This window comes from Chinchilla lanigera, unplaced genomic scaffold, assembly GCF_000276665.1.
Source record: "Chinchilla lanigera isolate Chin_1 unplaced genomic scaffold, ChiLan1.0 scaffold00136, whole genome shotgun sequence".
Taxonomy (NCBI): domain Eukaryota; kingdom Metazoa; phylum Chordata; class Mammalia; order Rodentia; family Chinchillidae; genus Chinchilla; species Chinchilla lanigera.
Window position 1 is genome coordinate 60,573 of NW_004955537.1, and position 7,451 is coordinate 68,023.

The following is a 7,451-nucleotide window of genomic DNA, read 5'->3' on the forward strand; positions in this document are numbered from 1 at the left end:
TTCTTTTATCTTTCTCTTCATGTAAGCACCATTAGCCTATAATGGGCAGCAGGGTTTTGGTACCAATTAGAATTATGTAAGTCTTTTAGGCTTCAGGGGCTGGGGATTTAGCTCAGCGGCAAAGCACCTGCCTGGCAAGTGCAAGGTCGTGAGTTCGATACCCAGTACCGGAGAAAAACCAAAAATAAAAATAAAAAAAAGATAAAAAAAATAAAAATAAGTCTTTTAGGCTTCAAGTCATTTTGAGGCTTGTTTGTGAGTGTGGGAGTCAGCACTAAAAATATGTAAATGAAGCACCTTGTGTTCAAACTGTAGATGTGGCCTGTCCTGAAGGATCACCTAAGGACTTTGAAGATGGAGCATGGCAGGATGTGGGCGTGTTTTCTGTGCTGTTCCTAATGCTATCAGCCCAAGTAGAATGCTTACTTTTCATAAATTATCTTTAGGACTCCTCAAGGAAAGCCTTTGTTCTCACTCAGTATATAAGTCACAGCATTCCTAAAATAAACAGAGTGGTTATCAGTCATAAACTGCTCGGAAAGAAAAGTGCTCATGCTACTTTGTATCTCTCTAAAAACTTGTAGTTACCTGTGACATAAAAAGACTAATTTTTATTGTGACACAATGTGGCAGTTTAACTGACAGCACACTCTGATTTCATGGAACTGCCCTTAAAAAAGATTCTTTGCAATAACTTTGTCCAAAATAATATCCGTAGCTGCTTTCCTTGCCCTTTTCCGAATTAGTGATGAGTACAAGCAAGAGCAGCCGTGCTTACTGAACATGCAGCTATCTGGCCAATGTCAGTGAGTTTACTGCGGTTTCAAACGCCCTCATTTTGGTTAACAGTCCTTGACACATTGTAAAGTAATTGTGCTTCAAAATATTTCTCAAAATTTGTTTCCTAAAAATTATTTTTGCCTCCTGCCTTCTCCATGCCTTAACCAAAAAAAGGAAAACATTTGACTACAGAAGGTTTGCCTTTGTATTTTTCTTGGTGGGCAGCATTGTTGCTAACCTGTTTTCTTTTTTCTGTACTAGAGAGATTTAGCAACAGAGCTAAGATGTAAAAATTTCTGACCAGGTATATCTACATTTTAGCACATAATGTATTAAAACCTGGGCAAGAACTTTTAAACTGACTAAGACATATCTTGGTCATATTATCTTAACATTTTAAAAAAATTACCTGTTTTGCTAAATTGCTGTCTTGTGTATTTCTTATAGTCATAGACTGTCAAAAGCCATGTTTCTCTTGGTCAATAAGAGACAGTCATATTCAAAAATATATACTTTTAGTTGGTAAAATAGACATTATTTTTGCATGTTATATTCAAGATTGTTTAGGTTCTGTAAGTGTACCTAAGATATCCCAATGGTATTAGTAAATTATAACCTTTTTTTGACATCAGTAAATTGTGTGCTTTCTTCCAAATGGTAATTCATATTAGCTCAATAAAGAAGGGGCTTTTCAATACTGTTGTAATATATATTTCAGGGAAAACTAATTTTGCTTCAGAATAATATTGACTTTCTTTCTTCAGTCTGGTCACTGTATTTTAAGTCAACTCTGTGGTACAGCATGAAATTGATTTGTAGTTTTGGGCCTGTTTTATGTATGTTTATGGCCATTATAAATATTGAATGCCAAAGTTCTAATATTTTAAGGTTCTAACTACAAAAGAAAGGATTAGACTTGACCTCAGACTCTGCCTAAGAGCCACCCTTTCTAAATCTCTCACATTGCTCAAATTTAACAAAAAAGGACTTATAACACTGAACCTAATCATTTGTCATACCCACTCTAATGTGGGACATAGTCTAGGTAACCATATCTATAAAAGTTACCTTGGGCCGGGGATATAGCTCAGTGATATAAGCGCTTGTCTGGCAAGTCCAAGGTCCTGAGGTCAATTCCTGGTACCAAAAAAAAAAAAAAAAAAGGAAAGGAAAAGAAAAGAAAATTCCACTTACAAAAGTTATCTTAACACCATAAAACAAAGCTATATGTGATTAATTGACAATGTCTTTAAAAATAGAGGCAAGGAGGAGAATTGCAAGTATGAAAGTGTCATCTGTATGTCAACCCTACCAAAATAAGTACAGCCACGGAGTTTATGAAAGAGGGTCCTTATGCATAACTGTCTAAAGGCAAAAAGTTCTAATTGCAGGTATGGTGAAATATCTCCTGAATTTGGTTGTCTTTTGTAATTTACGTTACGAGGTTTAGTGATGCTTTTTTTGCCTCCAGCATCTGGCTTCCCTTTGCTTGTGCTCCAGTTACCTTTGATGGACTCAGTACACTCACCCAACCTGAGACACCAGGCCAGATGATAAGACACCTCAAGGACCATTAGTAATTAGGTTAATCCAGCTCTGAAAAGTACTGAAGTTCTTTGTGTGAGCAACAAAGACTCAAAATTCTCAGTGCTACAATGAGCTCCTTAATTGTAAACCCAGATGGCATCCTGCCCTTCAGTAATGTTTCAGCTACTGGTCCTCTGTGACCAATGCCACAAAAAAACATGAGATAAGACTTATGTGACTTTGATGTATTTGCTAAATGTGAATATAATCATCATGTAAATTATTTGTAAGCTCCAACTATTCATTTAAATGTTTAAACTAAGGCATTTTTACCTTTAGTAATGATGAAGAATCTTCACATATTTATGTAATACATCATACATCATATATCTGGCCCATTTATGCTATTTTAAGAAGAGAATATTGTTTTAAACTTATAAACCAAAATTACAGAGATGCATCCATCTTTCTTCTTTCTTTGGTTCTTGGATTGCCTTAAATGATGGCATCATGTTCTTCAATGGTTCTTCCTGAATAATACATTTTTCATCCAATATAAAGAATATATAAGACTCTCAGTGTCAGTACAATACTACCAACAAAGCTGCTAGTATCAAATTTGGATCCTCTACCTTCTTGAGAATGAACAACTGTTTATTCTGGTTTTTTGTTTGTTTCTTTGTTGTTTGTTTGTTTGGTACTGGGAATGAACTCAGGACCTTGTGCTTGCCAGGCAGGTGCTTGTGCCACTGAGCTATATCCCCAGCTGGACCAGCTGTTCTTAGCAAGGTCACCAAACTACTGTAGGTTGTGGTTGCCATGGGTGTTGACATGTGGGATATGTTCTGTGATATACTGGTTGCTTTAGGCACAGACTTTGAGGTGGTGGGAGTTGTACCGGTTGAGACTCCTGGTGTTACCATTTTAGAAGTCACTGTGGATTTCATGGTGACAGCTGTCACATTGATGGAGACCAAGGAAACTGTAGTTGTTAATGGTTTCACAGTGTTGCTGGTACCATTGGATCTGCTTACATTATTGGAAGACAGGTTCTGCTAGGTTAGCACAGGGAGTTGGGAGATTCCTGCAGCTAGCTAGAGCCCATGAGCGCCAACACCCGCAGAGCCCCCAGGAGCAGCCTGGCCCGAACACAGGGCATGGTTGGGCCTCAGATATTTTTCTAAGAAGTTCATTCTACTGCAGTCAGTGAAATAACTTTTTACTTGCACAGGAAATTTGGTATACCTGTAGAACACAGGATAGAAATTTTATTCACTCTTAAAGATCTATGTATAAAATCAGTTTTACTTTTCAGGTGTCATAGTATAGCCAGAGATTTCCTTTCATGTACTAAGTATGATTCCAGGTAGTCTGGATCTGTATTTTTCAGATTTGCCTTGTTCATCATGGATATGTCGTAGATGCAAAAGTCACAACTGATATTTTACAAAGTCATCAAAAATGTGTTTAATTACTTCTTGCAGATAAATAATAACCACCTACTGGAGTTATTAGAGGCAATACTTTATAGGCAAATGGTAGAAATGATTAATTTTTATGTCCTTCTTGATAAAGTATTATAATGAAAATGGATAAAATAATGAATAAGACCATATTGACATAGTACCAATAAAGCAGGATTAATGGCAACTGTTCTAGAAACTAGCTATACCAAATCCCATTCACTTACAGTCATAAAACAAGATACCTTCTGTCTAAATGTTTCTATGGGGATTCTGAGTGAATAACATATTAAAAGTTGGCATCTTTGGTGTTGAATAATCTGGAGATGATTGGAAAACAGCTTTAGTTTTTGAATGTCTTTTTTCTACTTGAAACACTTCCTTAACTGAAGGCTCAAAAGACCAACAAATCTTTGACAAGACAATAAGCATTAGCTTGGCTTTAGCTCATGGCAATTCTAGCAAACAATAATGAGATGAACCAAGATTAAATATATTGTTGGCTAAGTTTTTTTCCATTAAATCAAGAAAATTAAAAATCAATTGCTTTGCTATAAATAACACTTAAATTTTAACTGATATTTATAGTTTTAATACCCTTGCTTTTAGATATTTTCAATTACTGTAATTCAGTAGGACAAGTGGACAGTATAAAATTCAGCCCAACATACACCAAGGAACACAGTTACTTCCTTTTGCCTCAGGTGTCAGTTGGCTCTGGCAGCAATTTTTGCAGGGCAGGGGTCTAATAATAGTTCGGGTTCTTGTGCACAATGAAAAAAGAATCGCCACTTGTACACCCAGTAGTAAGTAGTAAAGTAGCTATGTTTATTTAAGATCATAGGAAGTTGTACTCAGGGCTTGTCCATGCCCACAAATTTATAACACATACCAGGTGACAGAAAAGCAACAGCAACAGAACAAAAGTGGGCTGATAACTCATGATTTTAGGACTTAAAGGCCAGACACCTCTGCTTTATGTGCCTTCAACTGAATCTTGAGGTGCGATTGACAGTGCATATTTATGAGCCTATAATGAGGTGGGAGTAGGGTAATGTTGACCTGAAGGTCAGGCGAGGAGATCTAACAGCAAATGTGCTCTCTCTTACAGCATCTTCCATCTCCTAAGTTTTTGGTATTCTATTTTTTACCTCTCTTAGGACAATGAAAGCAGGAATAATCATAGGGGACAGTATAGGATTAAAGAAGGGAGTGGCTTGCTCAGCTCCACTTCTAACTGCCCCACAAGGGCCTGACGCTTTGATGAAAGATTCCTGGCGTTACATTTTTTCTTTCACATTGCATGTGTGTTTGCTTATTTCTGAATCCGTGTAGGCATTGCTTCCCACAAACAATCCTACATTTGTTAAAAAAAATATATATATGTGTGTATATATTCAGCATCATATGATTTCTAGCTCTTAAATCTCTCAGTAGTAGACAGTTTTATAAAATAGTGCTTCCTAAAATATTACTCGAGGAAGTAAAGAGTAATGCACCTGGAAACACTCCAAAGAATGATAGCATCTTGCTGGCTGTTTATGAAAAATATCTGGAGAAGACTAGGCAAAACCCCCTCCTCAGGCTTTGTAACCAGTGAATAGTACTTTCCTTTCTGGGGACTCATTCCTTAGATATTTCAGAGCCACAGTGCTGTCTCAGCACACACCCCCGCCAAGAGTAAAAGAAGGCTGCCGTGGTCACTGGGTGCTGTGGCTCATGTTCATGTTCAGGTTCATGGGGTGGGACATGCATGTGCCCCACACAGCACATTTAAGTCAAATCCTACTGATCACTGCCTTCTAGAACCTTAAAATATATTCAAGCTTCATTGTTTAATGGTTCCATGCTGCCCTCTGAGAGCTCCAATTTTGTTATTGAAAAATTAATGTAAGGCTGTTTAATGCAATAAATTTGAAAATGCAATGGAAAAGCACAAATTGTCTTGTAATTGCCTGCTTTCAAGGCTCAATAAGACTTCATGACTGGCTTTAAACTAATAAATACTTTAAAAATAATATCCAAAATTGCCATGAAGAAACTATGGGCTCTGAGAAACAGGCAAGAACTGAGACCCACAACACAGACTGAATTGTGCCAATAGCCCACAGGTGACATTAGTGGTAGAATCTCCAGGGCATAGTCGTGTGTCAGCCAAAGATGGCTGTGCCCTGGTAAGTGGAGCAAAGGTGGCAGGGAGCCCCAGAAAGGTGGGGGAAGAATGTGGGAAGCGAGACTAAGGCTCCAGTTGGAAAATCAGAAATCAGATGATACTATCAAGGTAAACTTTATTTACTGATATCATAGCTACAAAAATTAACCAACTTCCAGAACCAGACAGGAGTCTACTTGAACAAGGGTCAACATACATTGGACGTAATGCTGCTTTCTGTGGCCTAATAGCAAATGACTTTTTTGGCACATCTTGCACATGACACAGGCTCATGTAGCTGTGGCCCACCAGTGGTGCTGATCCCATTTTTGTCAGCAAATGCCTCTTCTCCAAGTTTTGCAAGTTTACCTCTTGGTGCAAGTGATTTAAATTGTGAAACCTGTACCATGACATGGGCTGGACTGGTTGTTCAGTTTTTGTTGGTCTGTACTCTGCTTTCGTGGCCAAAAATGTAAATGGTATACTAGGAGCCAGGTAACAATCAGCTGTGCTACCAGAGAAAAGAAATATCTTAACATACTAGATTAGAATACCCAAGCCTGTCTTTAGAAAGATGTTATTTTTCATTTTCCCTCAGACTGTATTTGCATCATACCTTGGGTCTAGACAATATAAATTACTTACAATGGCTCTTCAGTTACCCTAACGAGGTCTAGAAATTTGCTGTGACCTATGCAGCTGTCTATGGTCCTGGGGAGAAATGGCAAGGGGATTTAGAAAATATAGGTAAGAAATGAAAGCTGAGGTCAGGTGGAGTCCTCTTGCCAGATGGGAGAAGAGGATCTGAACAACAACAATAGTGGTGTTTATTTATACTTTTGACAGTTAATATCACCAGATACAGGGTTACCTAGTGACTAATGACTGGAATTGTCTCAGGCAAGATGTTCTTCTCAGAACCAAAATATTTCCAGCTTCAGTTGCTCCCTACAGAAATTCACTGATTTTTAACTATATATGCAAAAGTTAAATAATGAAAATAACTAGGCTCTAGTGTTAAAAATAAACATACCCTTGTAATTTAGCTGATGAGGTACAAAGATACATGGGCCAATAAAAGGGTGAACTTCAGCAAAGACTACCCACTTAAACAAGAGTAAAGATAGAGATTATAATCAGTGGTAGACTACTTGTCTGCCACGCATGAGGCCCTGGGTTCAATCCCTAGCACTGTCAACAAAAGCATAATTTCTCTGTAAAATTTGCTCAGTGGTTGTTTCCACCCTGCTGTGCCATTCTTTTAGACACTGAGTTTGGCCTGTAACACAAAAGGAAAGACTAACCATGTAGTTTTCAGTGAAGATTTCACAAAGCCAGATAGGGACAGGATTAAAATGATTTATCAATAGAAAATTTACATATGCATCATTTTCTCAGTCCAGAATTTGCAGAGCATTGTTAATTGATAAAATTTTAGAATATATTTAATAACCTTCCTCAAAAGGGATCAATCACAATCTATATGCCTGGAAAGTTCTATTTTTATAAGATTTAGGCAAGGTCATTTT

At 37.5% G+C, this 7,451-nt stretch overlaps 1 pseudogene; it reads left to right on the forward strand.

The window, feature by feature from the left end:
* The first annotated feature begins 6,064 nt into the window (after positions 1–6,064).
* On the forward strand, positions 6,065–6,589 carry LOC102014828 (annotated as a pseudogene).
* Positions 6,590–7,451: the final 862 nt, after the last annotated feature.